The 21,861-nt window shown below is 37.7% G+C and overlaps 1 protein-coding gene across 1 annotated transcript in view; it reads right to left on the bottom strand.

Moving 5' to 3' along the window:
- Nucleotides 1–21,861, bottom strand: part of scfd2 (sec1 family domain containing 2) — a 147,303-nt gene that overhangs the window by 21,675 nt on the left and 103,767 nt on the right. The window lies entirely within an intron of this gene.

Raw genomic sequence — 21,861 nt, 5'->3', positions numbered from 1 at the left:
TTATGAGATATTATAGTATTTTAATAGACTTGCAATAAGGTCAGTTCAATAAAAATATACATGTCTTTAATTACAGCCAAACTGTGTCAAAAAAAAAAAAAGACCAAACCAAGTCTAATGTAGGAAAATCATGAATAAAATATGCCTTTTTGTCCATATTACTTTCTAAAAAATAGTAAGTTTCAACTGTGTAACAACTGTGTTTTGGAATATATACAGGCCAGCGTGGAGAAGGTCCTTTACAGAAGCAAGATCCACATTTTGAGCCACAAACCAATCCTCAAATCCAGTGCACATGTGAAGTATATCTTAAACTTAACCATTTTCTGGACAACTTTGTTTTCTTTTGATGAGTTAATACATAGATCCATGCATATTTGCACAAACCACATTAGCTGGCACTGTCCTATTATAACTGTCGCACACAGCTATTATTCTTTTTTATTTATTTTATTATTTATTTATTCTATTTGTGGTTCAATCTCAAAAGAAAATTAATCTTCTTTTCAAAGCACGTAATGAGGAAAGTGTTTTTGAACTGTGAACAAAGAAAAGCGGATACAGCGAATGAATAGAAAAAAAAAACACTATTATGTCGAGAGCATACTGAATATCTCAGCCAGGGTCAGTCAAAAGCATCTCCGTCTTGAATGTGACCGTTAGTGCTTAGACGCTCATGCATGACTACAACCAATGCAGGCTCCGGAAACCTAATTACTGCTCTTATCCTCAGAATTATATAACTCCACATGAGCTAACACTTTTCTACAGGCCTGCAATGAAAGTACAGCTAATACAAACAATACAGAGATAACACTGAAAATGGGCTTAACATGTGTTGATTGATATCTTGTTGCACGCTAAAGCAGCGCAGGGTAACCTCATTATTTAGGCTGTCTAAAGGGGGTTTGCCAAAGGATTCCTGAGACATGCAATAGCTTTAATCTAGACCTATATAAATACCTGACTTCATAATGTGTGTTACTGTCATTCTATTCTGGAGTATGTGTGTTAGGCAACAGTGTCAGCAAAGTGTGCACACAGAGTCACTACTCCAATCTGTGTTATTTGTTACTGTGTTGTACTGTGTGTTACATATGTGATAGTACATGGAACTGAAGGATAGCTGAAGAAAGAAACTGAAGAGATTCTGAAACCTAACACCAAATAATATATGATAAGTAAAAATATTAACTGGAAAGTGGTGCCTGTCAGTCAGGTTGGAATAATATAGCCATTTTTCAACAGTAACAGCAAGTACATGAAAATCTGCTGCTTGCTACAGTGATACAGAGATATCCCTTTATGAACATGCAGTTTCGAACTGAAAGTCAATGGACCTGTTTCACTTTAGATCCAACTGTAGTTTATAATGAGCTACATGTATTTAGGTTAATACTAAATACCTGAAAAAAACACAATATTTTTTCTTTTAAGTATTACGGTAATGAGCCATGGTAAAATAAATAAAATAAAAAAAGGGTATTAACTGCTAACAGTGGCGGAGTTAGCAATTTGGGGGCCCTACGTGAACCTGAGTTTTTCTTTTATTTCTATATTTTATTGTCTGTTTTTCCCCCATTGTTCTTGAGACATGCACAATTCTATTTATTTGAATTATGGTAGATTGGAGACTTGTCTTATTAGTTAGGAAGCCTAGGTAACCAGAACTTTGCTAGTACAATTACATTTTTATTTAGATCCATTTTATAAGATTATTATTATTTTTCTTATGATTATTTTTAAAAGTAAACTATTCTCATTTAATGTCATACTGAGAGAAAATCAAATTGCTCTGAGGCCATTAGTGATACTGAGGGGAACTGGTTGGGGGCACATAACATCTTTAGATCACCATATTAGCTTTTACATAAAGTAAACATAAAAATGACAGATAAATTTCACTTTCTGTTTATGGCTTATGCTTGTGGGCTGAGCATTGCACAGAATCTTACAGCTAGCCGTAAGGAGTGTTAAAATAAGGCTTGTGATGATTAAAATAGTCAAACATGCATGGATTAAACTCAAATCTCTTAAGGCATGTTTTTGATGAGGGAACATTATAACATGGTAGAATGCTAAAAACAACAACAACAACAAAAAAAACAAACTATTTTGCATATTACATAAAACCTTGAATTCAAACCCTAGCCAGAAACACAATAACTGCAAAAAACGATCACCAGAAGATCTCTATATCCCATGAGAGGTGCAGTATCCACAGTTTGAGAAGCCTTGGGTTAGAGCGATGCGGGCCTGTCTCAGTGGTCTGCTCCTGTATATTTCCTGGTTGAGAGGTAAACTCACAGATAGAAGGATGTTTGATGAAACTGATAAAGCCACATAAGGGCCTTATCATTGTAGGCAAACATGGCTGCATAGGAGAAGGGCTTATTCTAAACAATACTAAGCCTAAAGTATGTAGAAAGGGCTGGATAATATAGATGACAATATTATCTTCAATTTAGTTAAACAGAACAGTTAAAAGGATAGATTTAAATGCAGTAAAAGTGAATGACATTATTGTTGTGAGAGATGAAGATAGTGTTAGATGGACAAGATGAATTGGTGTGACAAACTAAACATAAGAAGTACAGAGTATAGTTGATTATGCTTTAAATGAGGGTATAAGCAGTTCAATGCCGTTATCAGGGTTCCCACTCTTTTTCACAAACTGACAAAATTTCAAAACTTTTCCATGATTTTTTCAGGAGCTAAAGTGAATTTTTCATGACTTTACAGCACCTACATGTGTAAAACTGATACTAATACTTCTAGGGCTAAATATGAAATGTTAACCGTTTCCACTCACGTTATGGTTTGGGTTTATAGTTTTTTAACATTCAAAATACTGTCAATGCATTTATTGTCGTCTCTTCTAAACAAAATGTGAAGACTTTTGGAAATAATCATAATAGCCTAATGATAACTTAACAGAATGCTGTAGTTGCACGAAAAATATACTAAAATTCCATGATTTTTCCAAAACTTTCAGTGAATTTACAAAATTCCATGACTTTTCTAGGCCTGGAAAATTACATTTTCAGTTTCCATGACTTTTCCAGGATTTCCATGACCGTGGGAACCCTGCGTTATAAAACAAAATGCAATTAGCAGAGCAAAGTCATTGTCCTAGTTGTGTAAGATCGGTTTAGTTAACACCTTGTTTACCAGTTTTTCACACATCTACTAAAATAACAAGCACACACATATACACAGAAGTGGGCGATAAAGACAAAAATGTACATCTCAACGCAATATTTTAAGAATGCATCAGTAATGTGCTAAAACGTGCCTGTCATTGTCCTGGTACAGATCCAAGTCTACCACAACACGTGAATAGAATCTAAAATTAGTCACAATGAAATATTGCTTTATATACCATTGTTTGGGAGAATGACATTTCTGTCTCTTTTTGAGGAAAATTTTTATTGTTTTAAATTCAGACAATATACTCAGTTTTTCAATATATTTCCCACCTATACAAGATTATTGCCTAGTCATATTATTAATGCATTTTCCACATAACAATAAAAGATGAAAGGTTTGTAGTAGTCTGGTAATAACACAGCGAATAGGTTACTGAAAAAAAAAACAGCACTTTGCAGTTCATATTTAAGTCCATTTCCTTCACAGAGAGATGTGTGCAGTCATCATCAACACATCACTGTCAAAAAATATGTCTAAAACAATAAAAACAGGAAAATAAATCAATAAATAAACATGTAAATCTAAATAAACAGACAATCACTACCACAATCAAATTTTAATGGTGCAATCTGGTCAAGCTTGGAGAGTTTGCCCATCTAAACCAGAGCTATAATGGATGTTTTATTCCGAAAGAACATTTATGGTGGCAACAGGACAGGACTGCAGCAATAAGAGCATTTGGTAAGTCACATTGCATCTGAAGGAATCTGAAGGCACAGTTCTGGAGGTGCTTCCTGGTTCAGATCATGTGTCTGTGGCTGCTGCATGTGTTTGAGTGGGGTCCAATCCCACGATATCACATGCCCCCCCAACCTATCGCACTGTGAACCCGCCTTGTACCATGCCACATGGGGAGTCAGACCTGTCAGCTGTCAATCATTTTGTATTTGCAGACTTTATCTTCACCATTTGACCCATCATTCAAAAAAACACAAACCACATTGCAGATAGGATCACAAAAATATCAAGTTAAAGAATTGGTCTAGTGTAGGAGGAGGAGATGTTTCCTTGTGGGTTACGTTAAAGGCAACATTTTGTGCTGCAAAACTGAGTCTCATGAGATTTTGTTCCAATAGTGTTCTGTCGTCATTATTATAATTATATTACGCCATTGTATTTTTGTTTATTCAAGCATGTTGGAGTAGTCTTGCATGTAATCCTGCATTGGAGGCTAAAATGAATGCCTGTTTTTACCTATCCCCTATCTCCACCCATATCCCTGTTCAGTGAAATACCACTTTAAAGAGGCAGGGTAGTGTTGAACAGCAAGTCAGTGGACTCATTTATATTACACATAAAAAGGTATTCTCTTTATGTTGTAGTGCCAAAGACAAATCATTATATAGTAAGTCTTCTTTATGTTTACAGCAGTGGTAAACTTGGTTAGGGTTGAGCTTCAGAAAGTGAATGTATATCTATGTACAGCCCCCATGCACCAAGCAGTCACATGGGCTCAGCTGTGTGTGGGAGAGGGGAGGTTGTGTTGATGTAGGCAGGCCCTGGTCCAGGTGCTGATCCGGGACCTGGAGGTAACACCTGTGAGATCTGAGAGAGGGAGAGAGAGGGCGTCACGCGACTGTGCCACGCCACCGAGCATGTCGACTACACCAAGGCATGTCACGCAATCACACCTAACAGGACCATATATCACCCACCGCCATGAGGTGATTATAGTTTTACACGGAAATCTCAGCTTCAGGACTCTTTGGGTTTCCTGGCACGCCCTCAGTAACCACAGCTACACTTTCTGCAGGCACCTTCCATCCAATCTTCTTGTAAGATGTAATCTAGATGAATTGGCAATGACAAACGCTACCATTAAAACAAGTTTGGAGTTTATTTGCCTAGGATTCTGCTTATCCCATCATCTCAAAACCATTTTCAATTGTGTTTTTTATATGTTTTTTCAGGCTTCAGTTCTACCAGAGTTCTGGCAGCTTGAGGCTTCTGTGCAGTATCTTGGCTGTTACTGCACTTTTCTGGACTGAGATGTCTGATGTTTTTCCTGGGGTCTACTGTAGCCACTTTTCCAGTTTGGGGGTTATTGCCCCGAGTGCTCAGATGGCCACAGCACCGCTGAGGCCTTCACCTTCAAGGGCATCTCCAGCTCTTCTTTGAGGCCCTGATATTTCTCTAGTTTCTCGTGTTCTTTTTTCCTGATGTTCCCATCACTTGGTATTGCAATGTCCATCACATCTTTCCTCTGTTGTTTATCCACCATCATAATGCCTAGTTGGTTTGTCATCACCTTTCTGTCAGTCTGGAAGGATCTTGACTCAGTCATTCTTGGAACTTTTCACACTTTCAGCCAGTCCATACTCTTACTCTATACTTTCTATTTTTTTAAGCAGATTGAAAAAAGATGTACATTTCCATTTCTGACTGGATAAAAACATTACAATCAGCATTTGGCCCTGACTCAGCCATCACCTGGGGGCTCACCTGAGAAACTGTGCTCTGGTCCAGCCTCTTGTTTGAGGAGGTGACTAAACCTCACATGGCTGAAGGAGAGAGGAAGTGCTGTGTTATTAATCCTTCTTAGTCAGTCTAAATGGAGGCCGAGAAGAGAAATCAGGAAGTGAGTGCAATTAGTGCCACTCTAAACCAAAACAACAGCACAAACACTTCATAACATTTATTGATTGAGTTAAAAGCTGTAATACCAAAAATAAATTTCTCACGCTGTCAACAATTTACCACCAGTGTGAACAGGTAATGCTCTGTTCAAACTGACATTAAAGGTCCTATATTACGCAAATCTGACTCTTATGAGCTTTAAGCCAATTTAGAATGTTCTCATCAAAAACATAGACGCAGTTGTGCTTTTTCATTCACACACTGAGTAAGAATTTATTATTAGCCTGTCTACATCTCCAAAGCTCAAAATGCTCTTTTCCACCTTGTGTGTCATGAAGCAGTAGTTTTGAAGTTAACAGCTATCTTTTACCTTTAGTTCAGTAGAGATTGACATTTCCAGGTCTGAAATTATGCAATTGATTCTAGTGAAGATGTATGGAGTTTAAAAACAGAGTGGAGCACTTCCTGTATTACCAAATGACTTCACAAGGTGGAGTGTTTTCTATTTGAGAGAAAAACTCAGACTAAATATGCAGGATTTGCGTGTTAAACATGTGTGAATGAAACAAAACACAACTCCAGGTATGTTTTAGCTTTGATCAGAAAATGGCATAATGAATATTTAGGGTGCAAATAATAAAAGCTTTACAAATCTTGATTAGATGAGAGGACTCAAATTGATCTAGTTTTAGTGTCTTGACATGATACGCACAGGATATAAACAAGGGGTATCCAAATCAAAGGCATTTTAAATTTCTCATAATTATAAAGTACATGATCATTCTTGATGCACAAACTTGTCCAGTGCCCTTTGCTGAGATTACACTACAACTCAGGAATGACTCTTCTATCACGCAATGTGCACACCTTAAAATAAAAAGACGAGGTGCAAAACTGAATCTAGTTACTAACAACTGCAACTACGGTAATTTTGGCAATCTTAAAAATGGAGAAAGCAGAATAGTTGATTTGAAACTGTTGGATTCCTCATTTTACTTTCCCCTCAGCTACTTTCAAAACGTACATTATTCTGTTACAGTCTGAGGCCACAATCAAGCTAATCACACCGTACTTATCCAAGGAATGCAGACTAGACTGAGAGAAAAAAAACGCAGATTATTTTGAAATGAGATAAAAATCGGAAGTAGATAGAGTGAGAAAGAAAGGATCGATTTTTCTCACACTCACAGTAATCCACTGAGGAATGCGTGGCTGGGTGAACCTCTGTGCTACTGTAGAGAAAGAGGGAAGCCGGAAGTGGTGGGCTCGCGCTGTACCGGCTCGTGATGTTCAAGGTTTCTACGGCAACAGAGTCAGGAGGAAACAGTCTCTTCCGTTGCCTGGCTTTGATAAAATTACACAAATAAAACCAGGAGTCAATGTGTGCAGGTGGTGACGTAAAGGCGAGACTGAAAAGCATTGAGGTGTCCAGGCCTTGAGCTATGAAAGGAGCGAATCAGTAATCTCCACTGAAATTATGTCAAATTCACAGAAGCCTCTGGTGTCGTTATATCCTCTACAAATAACTGAATCATTTGGTTGCAGTCAGAGTATGTTCAATGCCATATTGATCATTTATATTAAAGGTGCACTATGTAACTTGTTTGCCTGAGTATAGATTTTATTGCTTTGTCTGGAATTACTAAATTAAATCTAGCTCAATTGAGAGAAGCAGTATTCTACCAGAGGATGGAATATTTTGTTTTTGCAATAAAAAAACATATACATTTGTTTAATGCTGTACTGTGGAAAAAGGCAAAAGCAAAAACATCTCCATGGAGAAGTGGCAGACCCTCCACTAGCGTAGTTACTTAATATAATTAGCAAAAACAATATTTATTTGATCTGTTCCCCTTACAAAAACATTATAGGCTTGTAGAAAACTTTGATGTCACATACTACAACTTATATTATTACGAAATTATGCATTTACCAATTCTAAAAACCCAATCTGCTCATTGGCATAAACTTTCTTTAAACTTTAAAAACTCTTTTAGCATGTGATGAACAATGCAATTACGAACACATGCTGCCTACCAGATAGGTAAAAAAACAAGTCATTATAGTTGAGATTAACATATTTGCATTTGGCTAAATTGCTTAAAAGCATTTAATCTCCAGTCAAGTCAACCCTGATCCATCAGTATCCGACTTCTGCTTTGGCCATGCACAGTCAGCAGCCTGTAGGTGGGATAAGGAGCATGGAGAATTCCTGTCTAATTCTAATCCTCTCTGTAGTGGTCCACTTGAGCGAAAACACAAGACTTGTTAATCAGAGCTCAGCCACAGCATTCAGGAAATGCACAACAACAGACGCGCTAATGACCTGCTTTAACACCGCAGACCAAGAGGGAGGACACTGTCAATCATTTTTACTACAGTCTCCTGATCAGATCGGTGAAGGTCAAGGGCTGTCAGGCACTTTAACACAAGACCAAAATGAAAACAAAGATAGAAAATAGTTAATCAATTTATAAGTGCAGTTTTTGACTATAATATATCGCTATAATAAATGCCTATTTATTACTGCCAGTGATGAAAGCTGTGAGGAGAAGATTGACACAAGAAAAGACCATTCACTATCACATTATTGCACTACAACTAATTTTGGAGAATTCATTAAACACTGAAATACTTTGATTCCTCCTTAGTCTCTTTAAGGGGCCCATCTTATTTTACACTTACTTTTTGCCTACCATGTTAAGGAAGCATGGTATGAAGTAGTATGCTCATCAAAAACATAATGTACCTGGAAATGTGTTTTGTTTCATCTGTGCAGTAAACTTATGCATATAGACTGTCTCCAGACTTTGAGCTACCTGTCATAGTCTGTAGATGACAAAGTCTTCACTCTTGCATCAGGGTCGCCTGCCAGTAGAGGCCTACTCACTCATTTTATATAAATTATTTTTACGGCAACTTGGGCCTGGTGAATGGTAAATGGTCACATTTTTATACAGTGGTTTTCCACCTTCAAGGCACTCAAAGTACTTTACAACAAGGAACTGCTCACCCATTCATACACACATTCATACACCAGTGTACACAGACACTACGGGTGAGGCAGGTTAAGTGTCTTGTCCAAGGACACAATGACAGCATTCCTCTGTGAGAGCTAGAATCACACTGCCAACCTGTGGGCCTGCGTGCTCTACCAATGATGTTGTTTTATGTCGAGAGTGGAATTCGAACCCGCCAACTTTCAGTTCTTCTCTGGTTTAATAACAGCCTAGTTCATTTTTAATTCCGATATTGTTGTGTGAACTACAAACACCCACCAAAACCTGTACAAGGCAATGGTGTCCAAAGTAGTCAATTTTGTCCTGATGAACAGAGAAGGGCTGAAATTGAACTTTGTCTTCCACGTGGTAACACAAGTTTTTAACAATTTTGTTTTGAGTCCCTCAGTTTTTTCAACTTTGCATTTGAGATGGATCGCTCTACTCTAAAGAGCGTCAAAACAATTTTGCACAATCTTGACACATCCAAGTAGCACTCCTGCCCCCTCAAGTTCTGCAGTGTCCAAATTCATATGGAAAGCCTGGATAATGCAAACTGTACAGATTAACAAAATAGATTCCCACATAAATTGAAACCAATAATTTGCCTGATTGCATTCTTTGAGTTGACTTGAATGAAAGTGTAAAATTTATTTGTAGGAGCTCACTGACATTGTGCCTGCCTGCTCCTCTCGCGTGCTCGTCTGCAAAAGTCTGTACATGTGATTACGAGGGCGTGGTGTCAAACTCTCACTTTATCCCAGTCTGGGATAGTTGTGGTGTGCTGGTGGTCCTCAGATGTGGGCTTAGTGAGAACAGATGCCCACTCTTCAAACAGACGGCGTGTGGGACTTACAGTGATGGGGGACACACGTTTTCAGTGCCAAAAGGGAGATTCTTTCTGTGTGGGTACATGGTGAATGAATGACTGGTATAAGGGTTCACACGTGGTGCGGCTATAATGGGATCAAAGAGGTAGGTTCATGGTATTGAGTCACTGGAGAGTCACATGGATTATAGGATATGTTCTAGTCTGTAATGCCATATTTTTGAATATTAAGACTGTGAAGGTAATATGGAAATTGTGGTGCAATCATGAACATGTATCTGAAACTTTTGTGCATTTGAGACAGATAAAAAGGTTTGCATTACTGACACATGCATAAATGAAACAAAACACCAAGTATGTTTCTGATGAGGAAAGATAAAGGATAGTAAAAATCTTCAAAGTCAAACAAATGAACTGTGGAAATCCCCGAGCATCACTTACAGAGACAAAAGAAAACTGTAATATGTATCCGCGTTCTTAACAAAAATAATGTAAGAATGAAGTACAGAGCAGAAGCCGTGTATAGTGGTAGGTGAGAATGGAAAGTTACAGAGCAATGGAGCCTTGAAAGCAGGAAATTAAGATTACTCCAACAATAACATACAACTTTGAGTGAGTTAATGATGAAGGGAACCTATTATACTGGGGTTAAAAGTTCTTAAGAAGTTATCTTTTATCATTGGGTTATAGTAAGGGTGAGCAAAAATATCAGAATATCGATATATTGCATTGTTTAATGTGATGATACAGTATCGATATAATGGGCTGCTGTATTGATATATCGCCAAGAGTATTTTTTGGTATATTTTACTAAATTATTTTTTTTCAGCACTACAGTTTTATTGCTTGTTTAGAAGAAGGAAACTAATTTTTGGAACATATTTGACATTTTCACGTGTTTCGTATGAACGTTGCACAACAAGTGGTTTACCAAAGACTTTTAGTATCACAGCCATGATTTAGCCGTTATTTTTTATTGAACTGTATCGCGGTGGCCTATGTATCGAAGTCTGTATCGTATTGGCAACTTCTTAATGATACCCCGCCCTAGGTTACAGAGTGATGCAAAATTACCCTGTTGCATATTAACAATTGAAAATATAATATAAAAGGTTTTAAAAGGTCAAATGTCCTCAAAATGTCTCCTATAAACCTGAAAGCAATGAATAAATCTATTGTCAGCACTCTTACGTTGCACTTGGCTTTACCCGTACACACCTACAGCCAAACATATGGGATCACATCAGAATATATGTTTTGTTTTATCAGTTCATTTCCAATTTCACTGTCATATAAATCTTACCATATGTGAACAATTGAGTACATTGATGTTTATAGAGGAAATTTAACATTATGTTCTAACGAAAACTGAACTGCACTGATCCAGCCCTCCTATAGGTCTTCATAAAACTCCCAGATGTCTTCTCCATACTGTTTAACACTCTGGACAACACCCAAGAGCTATTTGAAACATGCAGGAAAAGAATGACTACATACTAGGATTAGCATCCAAAAAGTCAAAAACATGACATAAATGTAAGATGGACTTAAGTCAAGAATTTTAACAAGATGTTCTACTCATGTAAGAAAGGGAAAGGTGAAGCTGGATCAAAGCTGGATCAAAGCTGGACAAAGCTGATTTCTGCTCAGAATGTGAAAATGTGTGGACAAGTATAAAGGAGTGACCACAAATCAACTTTCAAGACTTAAAAGTACTCTCTGCTGGTACAAACTGTTATGTAATTTATTTTTTTTCAACACAACTCAATGGAAGTTTATTTATAACCTAGTGTCCAAACAACAGTGACCTTTCCTGAATTGTGTTTAGACCTTTCTTGGTTACAAAGACACACAAATAGATCAATAAATGAAGAAGAAATACTAACATGTAAATTAAAACAAGACTCAATAAAGATGATGTAATTATAATACAGTTAACATTGTCATTCAAACAATAAATGCATCCCGAATTTTGGACTTCTAGTCATCGCGCAATGCACACTGGGGAGGATCCTCTGAAAAAGTGAGCATCAAGCCACCATGTGGGATGTACTGTCAAAGCTGATCTTTTTAACTCTTTTGAACCATATCACTTTTGTTTATGGTTCTAATATTGTCATTTTTTAGTTATGGGATTCAGACATTGTAATTATGTGGTTGCTGGATGTCCTAAAGGTGAAAAACAGCTCGAGAAATGGGCTTCGGAAGTGTGCAAACTCCATAAATGCAAAAGGGAATCAGATCTGTGTCCCAAGTTGTTTCCCTTCCCAACAGAATTGAAAAATAGTGAAAAGCGAAGATGATGGACAGTAGTGATACACAGGAAGGACCAAAAAGGTAACCTTTGGCTGCCTAAGAAATCATCCCAAGTTTGCAGTGAACATTTTGTATGTGGAGCGCCATGAAAGCAAAACCCTGATCCCTCGCTCAATCTTGGTTACAAATTTAAAAAGTCAAAGCCAAAGTGAAATGCACCAACTCTTCACCAAGAAACACCTTCCACTGCAAAGCGACCAAGACGTGATATTGCTGTAAAGTCACAAGAACAAGAAAGTGTGAGCTCAGCCTGCTTGTTTTCTGTACCTCTCCCTTAACAAACGTGATTCTGCTTTGACGGTGCTCCACATACAAAATGTTCGCCGCAAACTCAGGATGAATTCTTAGGCAGCCAAATGTTACCTTTTTCCTGTGTATCAATACTGCCCATCACCTTTCACTATTTTTCAATTCCGTTGGGAAGAAAACAGTTTGAACAGATCTGATTCCCTTTTGCAGTTATGGAGTTTGCAAAGGTGAGGCCCATTTCTCGAGCTGTTTTCTGCTACTGGGGCATCCAACAACCACACAATTATGATGTCCGAATTCCATAACTAAAATGTGGCAATATCAGAGTCAGAAACAAAAGTGATATGGTTCAAAAGACTTGAAAAAATTGGCTTTGAAAATAGACACATCCCACTGGGAAATCAAACATGGCAGTTTGATGCTCACTTTTTCGGAGGATCCTTCCAAGTATGCATTGCGCGATGACCGGAAATCCAAAATTCGGGATGTATGCATTGGTTAATTTTTACTACGTTGCTTGTACATTGTTAGCTGATTGCCATTTGACAGAACACATTAAATAATGTACCCATAACATGGTATATTTCTAATGCTAGTTTATTCATTTATGTGTGTATCTTCACTATCAAGACATACAGCTTTTCTGTGAATCCCAATTTTTTCTGTCAGTATAAAACTATTTCTTTGATGTATTTTGATGATATAAAGTGAGAACGTTCCTCCTTTTGCAAATAAGACCACGAATTTCATACAACTGAAAGCACAATTATGATAAAACACTGACTACAAAACAGCGCCTTTATCAGAGCCCATATCTTTTGATGGTTCCCTGTTGTGTGTTATTAGCTCCAGTCTTTGATCTTCCATAACCAAAGTGTTTTGTGTTATGAGTGTATTGATGTGTGTACTGGTGTGTGAACACAAGCTTAGAGAGAGATCAGGGAAACTCAGAGGGGGGCATGCTTTTAAAATAACAAGAAAATGTTAAGATTATGAAAGCCAAGTGAATGTTTCCTTTTTGCTTCCGAATATTGTGTGCAGTGATTGTACAAACATTTCAGTGATCAAGGTTTGAAACAGGCATACGGAGGCTTGTGGTTGGATAATAATGTTTTATAAATTACTATTCTTAATAAATGTAAAACAATTAATTGAAATTTAAAAGTTATAATTCTGTGATATTTGTCTATTGGGAGTTAGACAGTGAAAAAAGCTGTATAAATATGTGAAAATACTGGAATTGAGAAACAAAAAAACTGTAATTTACTTTTTGTAAATAGCCAGTCTGTTATGTGTTTATAATGTGAATTTATAAATGTGAGCTGGTGGTGGAATTACAACAAGAGGTGGTTTGGAGAAAGCACAAATTTGGCAAAGGAAAAGAAAAATCTGCCACTGACACGAAAGACAAAAGACAGAGAAATTATGACTCGGCACGCAATGCAACTTGAATCTTCTTCCTCCGCCCTGGTGTATGGAGAGAGGAAGGGAGAAAAAGAGAAAGAGAGAAAGAGCGGGAGAGAGAGAGAGAGAGAGAGAGAGAGAGTGAAAGGGGGTAGGAGGAGAGAAAGAGAAGAGCGAAACAGAGGGAAGGAAGAGGAGGAGAGGAGATAAATAGAGGAGAGAAGGAGAGGAGAGAGGGAGTGAGAGATAGAAAGAGAGAGAGAAACAGAGGGAGAGGAGGAGAGATAAATAGAGGAGAGAAGAGAGAGAGGGAGTAGAGATAGAAAGAGAGAGAAAACAGAGGGAAGGAAGAGGAGGAGAGGAGATAAATAGAGGAGAGAAGGAGAGGAGAGAGGGAGTGAGAGATAGAAAGAGAGAGAGAAACAGAGGGAAGGAAGAGGAGGAGAGGAGATAAATAGAGGAGAGAAGGAGAGGAGAGAGGGAGTGAGAGATAGAAAGAGAGAGAGAAACAGAGGGAGAGGAGGAGAGGAGAAAGGGAGAAGAGTGAGAGCGGGAAAGAGGAGGGAGAGAGAAAGAGAGAGCGAGAAAGAGAAAGAGAGACAGGGGAGAGGAGGAGACAAAGACAGTGAAACAAAGAGAGAGAAACAGAGGGAGGAGAGAGGGGGAGAGGAGGGAGAGAGAGAGGAAGAGGAGGAGAGAGGGAGAGCGGGAAGAGAGAGAGTGACAGAGTGAGGAGAAGAGGAAAGTGAGAGGAGAGAGAAAGAAGTAGAGCGAGGGGGGATGGAAGAGGAGAGAGGAGGAGAGGATAGGATAGGAGAGAGGGAGAGAGAGGAGAGGAAAACATGAGGGAGAGAGAGTGAGAGAAGGACAGGAGGTGGAGGAGGAGGAAGTATGTGTGTGTGATCAAACAGTGTGCTCCAGTGGGTAAAGAGTGCATTTGGTATAAATTTGTGAGTAGTTACATAAGCAAACCCCAGAGGATCCACAGGTGCTCGTCTGCTCCTCTGAAATCTTCATTAAGTTAAACACCAGATAATGACTGCGGGTGGTAAACAAGTGCTCTGTGCATATTAACACAGTGGTTATACCAGGACTCGCACATGCAGGAGACAATGGGATGTACAGCTGAGACAGACAGTAAAACCAAGAGGCAGATTATTATGTTAATGCTATTGTAATTTATTCAGGTTTTAAGGCTGCTTTGATTGTTACAGCCTACCCCAGCTTGTGTGAGTGAAGTGTAAGAAGGATGTTAGATAAAATTAGAGAAGTTTCGCAATAACAATAGAATAAAACCAAAATAAAAATAAAATAAAAACTCTTCTTTCTGCAAAACATACATGTGAAGTTGGCATTTTTTTCCTTAAATTGTAATAAATGCTTGCAATCCCATCTCGCAAGGACAGAGTTGGGTAAAGGTGGGGAAATGCAAGTCGTGACTTGGACTCGAGTCAGATTTGAGAATTGACTTGATAAAATAGACAAAGACTTTGGACTTGATTTGGACTTGAAGGTCAGTGACTTAGGACTTGACTCAGATTTGAGTTCTGTGACTTGAAAAGACTTAATGTTTCTCCTAAAAAAATATGTTTTTAGAAAATACTTTTCACTTTACAGTTGATAAATGTGGTGCTTAATTTTACAGGAACAAACTGGACAATGTCCCTCCCACTTCTGTTTGTTACTTTGGATGGAACTGAAGTACTGTGATGTGGTATCCTCAAATGTACTACAGTAATATACAGTACAATACAGTTAAATAGAGGGAACTACATGGAACATGATCCTTCCATTTCAGTGCAGACTACATGACAAAATAACTGTTACTAAGCACTTTTAAATCTGAATTCTCTGAACACTCTTGTTAAGACATTTAAAGGAAAGGAAAAATGAGCATTTCTACAACTCTTATGTACAGTAAATACTCATATATAATAACATTACTTTTTAAGTACAATTTATCTTAAAAGTCATATAAACTGCAAAACTCTAAGCTATATTTGGTACTTTGGTTTAAAGACTTGAAATGACTTGAAGCTCAAAGCAGACGACTTGGACTTGACTTGGACTTATGGGCCAGTGACTCGAGACTCGACTTGGACTTGCCTGTTTTTGACTTGGGACTTGATTTGAGGTCAAAGACTCGAGACTTACTTGAGACTTGCAAAACAATGACTTGGTCCCACCTCTGCAGTTGGGGGTGTAGAATGCAATGCAGGAACACCCTCAAAAATGGTATTAGTAGTAGTTTGAAGTGGTTTGTTCAAAGCATTATCAAATCAAGACTTATTCCTGCTCCATAATCCATCTAGCACAAGATTCAAAACACGCTCTTAGAGACATTTTATCTGTCAATACAATGCACCGCAAACTTATATAAGCCTGAATATATTGCCTATACTGTGTAAGGCCATTGGTTCAAAGATTGTGTTTAATACAGAAAAGCAGCACTGTGAGTGTCTTTGTATGAACTGCACACCATGTGAATATCTGCAGTGGGCTGTAGACAGTAGTGCTGAGTCTGTGTAATAAAAGCTAGTGCTGTTAAGCCACATTTTACACCAATTTCAGACATTACTGCTGCTGACGGGGGAAAGAGGATTTATTAGCAGCCCTTAATAATTTGCAGTCGAAAAAATACTCCCCTCGAGCTGAGTCCAAACCCCAGTATTCGTGCTGCAAAGTAGTGGAAAATGTGGTTTATGCAAGCTTTAATGAACACTTGTGCACACATAGTCCCTTACGGTGCATTTAATCAAGTAACGGAGAGTACGAGCGAATTTGGGGTGCCCGGGTTCTTGTGTCGTAAGGGGCTTAGGTTAAAGAACTGCTCCTTGTAGTTTGCATGGCAACAGTTTATTGTCTGAAAAGGTCTGCAACGTAGATCCACTCAGACTGCATTTGTAAAGAGACCTGTCAGATGCAACTTTAGAACGCAAAGACTTCACTGACTCATTGTTGTTATGCATCTGGACCACACGAGGATGCAAGACCACATCAGACATTACATAATACTTCTGGTATCACTGATTCATGTTTTTTCAATTACAAAATCTAGCATTGCTCATGTAATATTTTCTTTTTATGTAATATTTTTTCAAAAGCATTTCTAGGAAAGATTTTGTTGCGCATGAAATTCCAAATAGAGCTTGGAAGTGAATGTGAAAAATGTAATGTTAATGGCCAAAAGAAAGGCCACACGGTGCACAGATCAACCTGCTAAACGCCTATGGAAATACATGAGAAAAATCTATATACAAGTAAACAAAAAATGCTGGAGCACTACATTCACTACATTTATAGAATCATGAAATTCTGGAATGTGTGACGATATGATTCTGATCTCTGTAAGTTAGCAGTAGTAGTAGCTATTTTTTAAAATGCTCTTATGCAGAGGTGGGTAAATACAAGTTTTTTTCTTCTTCCCACTCCTTTTCGAGAAATGTGCTTTTCTGTTGTTTACAATGTATATGTAGAATGTATATGATTATTGTTTCTCTCTTGGCACAAACTTGAAACAATACAAATAAAAAAAAATCTTAAAATGTGTCAAATCACTATCCAGGCTGGCACCACCTAGTGCCTCTGCTCAATTTCATTTGTCTCTAGTGACTAGGTCAGGAATCAGAATACACTAGATGGTTTGCAAGAACCCCAGAAGTTGTAGACATTTGTGGTACAGCACAACAGTAAACAAAGCGTTCGAGATGCATGTAGACGAAGCCATATATTCTGTGTTGGCAACGATTCCCGAGACCAAGGATTTACAGCTGGAACAAAGAGAATGTTTGGTGAATTTTGGGAAAGATGTTATAGCCCTTCTTCCTACGGGATTTGGGAAAAGCTTAATATACCAGTTAGCCCCGTTAGCGGCGCATTACATACGTCATGACCAAATAGCAGCGATTGGTTAAATAAAAAAAAGTACCCACCTACCGTCGAGTGAACGAATCCTAATGCTGCGAGATCAGATGGTTTCTACGAAGTGAAACTGGCTGATGATTCAGGCTATCAAATCACGACACTCTTGTTCTAAATGCACACGCTCTCTTTTAAAATAAACAAATAACAACAAAATTATCAGGGAGCTTTTTATGATAATGAATTTTATGAAAATATTTGTTTGCACTGTGCTTCACAAGGTTTTCACCTACTACTTTCTACCTTCTACTTTATTTATTATTCTTGTGCTGGTGCCCTTCAGCCAAAAGTGTTCTGGGACAGACACATAGATGTAGATCACAGGAACAGAAGCACATCCACTCACTGTTCAAAGCTACGTTCAAGTTATATCTTTCTTATTTTGGCACTTGTTATGGACTTTCAAATGAGGCTCCAGGCATGTGCAGATTAAATATTAGCATTCTGAAGTGCTAAAACAGGTGTCTGTAATAATGTGTGGGGTGAGTATATAAGCCAATATAAGCCCTGAACAAATAGATGGTGTCTGTGTGCAGAGGGACTGTTTTAGCTGCTCAGGTTTTAATTAAGAATGAACATTTGAGCTGATTTCATTACATCTTAGAGGCCAGGCGTTCCTTTTCATTAAACTTGCTGGCAATGAAAACATATTGCGCAAAAAGAAAAATACCTCTTAACAAAAATGCTTTATGTAAGTCTAATGAAGTGAATGACGACGTGACCTTGTGTGTAAAAATAATTCATATAAATTCACCTTATTTTACAAACAAAGTCAATCATTTAATATCTGTAGTTTTCCATCTCAACTGGAGCCTTGTGTTTCACTCCACTCTACATCAAGTGCCAGCAGCTTGTCATTTCTGTCCACAACTTTTATACTGCATTAAAAATAAATATAGGGACATTTAGAGACAGCATATTATTCACACATTATTTTCATCATATAATTCCACTAATTAATTTTCTGCATTATACCAACGTTGGTTAACACGCTCATACATAAATACACATATAGAATAGCTTTTTTTTTCATCACATTAACGGTACTCACTAGACAAAACAGAAAAATGGACAAAGAAAAGTTGACTCCATCCATCCAGGCTAACCACTCTGCCACCATGTGCTGTGTTCTAGTTACACAGCTTAGCTCACATACAAAAATACTTTCACCTCAAACTGCTGACAGCGATGGGCGGATGAGTGAACTGCACTGAACCCAAGTGCGTACCTGTTTGTGCGTGAAAGAATGTCATTATCACAGTGATGATGGAGGGGAGGGCGAGCTGAGCCAGGCCGCTCTCATTTGTACGGGAGTGTGCCCCTCCTGAGTGCTCTGCGAGGCTTACAGACAAGAGCACAGTGCAGCGGGTGTGAAAGATGAGGGCTATCACTCAACACGCCTCAATACGGGGTCATAGCATAGTCCAGCCCACTGCACAGTAAAGGCATTCACTGGTATGTATACACGCTGGTAATGCAACTTAAAAAGCCAGCCCATATTACACTATTTTCTGATGTGTGTTGTGTAATAAAGTTGTAATCTCATCAAAAACATACAAGGTGTTGTGTTTTGTTTCATTCACACATTAACACACAAACCTTGCATATTTAGGTTAAGTTCTTCTCTCAAACAGAACTGTTTCATCATACAGAAAGTGCTCCACTGTGTTTTTAAAGTCACCTTCACTTAGACTTAGACTACAGTTAGATTTTATTGATGTGCAAGGGAAATTACTTGGACACAGTAGCTCACACATCACATTATATTACAATAACACAGAGTAAAAACATATTTTAAAAATGGTAATAAACTTCTAAATAAGAAGCAATAAAAAAAAAAAAGAAAAAACAAGAGATCAGTGTCAATAAGATATTAGTAGTTGTTTTATTCTGTCATTTTGCAGCACTACAAAACAAAATAAAACTAAACATAGACTACAACCCCATGGATCACAACCAAAAGGGGGCTGAAGTAAACAGTACTGACAAGTTTGCATTTACAGTTTCACTTATGTCTTACTGTATGTATAAGCTATTAATTATATAATGTATGTACAGTAAGTAAAAAACAAATATCATTATACAAATACAGTATATCATAGTTATATACAAGAGGTTCTTTTGTCTAGAAGGTTCCACAGTATGGCATTCAAATAAACTAAAAGTTACAGGTCAAGACAGGCGACTCCACTCACAGCAAGTATACAAGCTTTTCAACGTAATGAGCAATACCAATGTGCAGTTGAATAAATGCAAAATAGATACAAATGCCATACTGTGGAACATTTAAGGCAAAGGAATACGATTCACAGAGAGAAGAAAGTAGCAGACCCTCCACCACAAATCTTAGAACTCCTATATACTGTATGCAACTTTCTGAAAAAGCACGGCACATTTAAGAATACTTCAGTCGCAGATTTAAATGTGGAAGTGCACCAGCTGACTGAGGTACATGTTTCTCTGACTTTGAAGTGACGAAATATAAAGTTGATTTGAGTTTAGGACACACAATGCAACAAATGATTCTCTACACCCTTCACAGCATTATGGCAAAATGGGAAAATCCAGTGGTGAAGAAATTGGGTCACACTGCCATCTAGAGGACAACACTACAACTACACTGACTTCCCACTGTGACGGATTGGCCCAGGAGCAGTGTGTTTGGCAGGAGAATACTAGCAAGTAAAATATTTATAATGTAAATAGCACTATAACTCCAGCAGCAGTCTAAACAGTATTAAACTTTATGGTGATATAGATTGTAGCTATAGGACAAACTTTATGAGAGTGAGAGTGAGGTCCTCTGAGACTCGTAAACACCCCCTGGTGGCAAAGAAGCACACAGCAAATGTTGTGTCATGCATGAGGTATCTGCACTAATGTTATCCTCTACCAATAAACATAGGAGGGAAAAGTCCTTACAGTCTGCACTCAAGAAGATATATATTTTTTAATGAACATAATACAACTAACCAAATTGACTTAAAATTTTTTATAATATTCACAATGGCTTTTTGACGTACAAGCATTAGTTCTTCAAAACACTAACAACTTATCAAGCCTCTAAGAATGCAGGGTGTGGATGTCACTTAAAGCCACAGAAATGTGAATAAAATAAATGTGTGTTTTTTCAATTCGGTTATTTTAATTGCCCTGAAAAACACATAAAAACATGCGGCCTTAGTCTGAGCAGGCTTGCATCTCCACAAACCTGATTCTCATATGACCTCACTCATTTGACCTGGAGGAGAGCCTCCCCCTGATTGTTTCCATTGAAATGTTGTATATATATATATATATATCACCATGTCTAATGTTCCAAATTATGTTTTTAGCTTTCTATTTTCGATATAGAATCATGCAGATGACATGTCAGCTCTTGCATATAAAAGATAAATACATAAAAAATTTCAGTCAGTGAAGATGAGGATATTTACAGGTTAGAATAGCAACATTTATTAAAGTTGTATTCAAGTCCCTGGCTCTGCAACAGTCAGAACGTGTGTCTTGTCCTAATACAAAGTTTACAAAAGAGTAATGCTACCTTAAGCAGTCACAGAGGTCCTACAGACTGCAGTGGTGCTGATTTAATACAAAGAAGACTGTGTCTCTGATGGGGAAAGATTGTAGAAAACATTAGTTGGAAAGTTTGGAGAGGTGTCCTGTGCATACCAACAGAACCACAGACTCTTGTACAGTCAGTAACAAATTCAGCTTAACAATACTTTAACAATAACAGCAATTTGATTTTCATTTCACCTTTGAGAGTTGAGGCGATTTTCCTAAAGGCAAATGTTCCTTTAGACACACTTAAGAAGCATCCCTGGGTCCCAAAAGTCCGCATTCCTGTTTCTAACTTTTCCATATTAAAAATGACTTTCCATTGCAATGAATCACAGTGTGCACAGTGCCTTCACTGATAATACACCCATACCATTTTCACACCACTAAATCGGAAAAATTAGCTGTCAGGTTAGTTAGTTTGTTGTCCTCTTTTATGGAAATCTTGTTGTTTATTCATCTCATTCATGTATTAGTTCATCAGCACATGCTTGTGTCATGTCTCAAGTGTTATGTTGTGCACTCTAAACTGAATCCTACTTTTACTACTTAAAAAAATAGCAATTTGACTTTTTTTTTCAGTCCTAATTTGAATGTCCATAATTTGCAAATGAAGATGAAAGTTCGGTAAACCTATCCAAGTAGTTCAGATCCCTTCAAACTGTGTGTTCTGAAATTCTTGAGAGTTATATATCAGTGTTTTCTAAAATGATAAAGCTCCTGGATGTGTTTACAATGTGCATCTTGCTAAAACTGATAAATAAATACAAATCTAATTGCAAGGGCTTTATTTTT

Source organism: Boleophthalmus pectinirostris, unplaced genomic scaffold (assembly GCF_026225935.1).
Source record: "Boleophthalmus pectinirostris isolate CB_2022bp ecotype Guang Dong unplaced genomic scaffold, ASM2622593v1 HiC_scaffold_7, whole genome shotgun sequence".
Taxonomy (NCBI): domain Eukaryota; kingdom Metazoa; phylum Chordata; class Actinopteri; order Gobiiformes; family Gobiidae; genus Boleophthalmus; species Boleophthalmus pectinirostris.
This window is presented reverse-complemented; position numbering and strand designations above follow the sequence as displayed.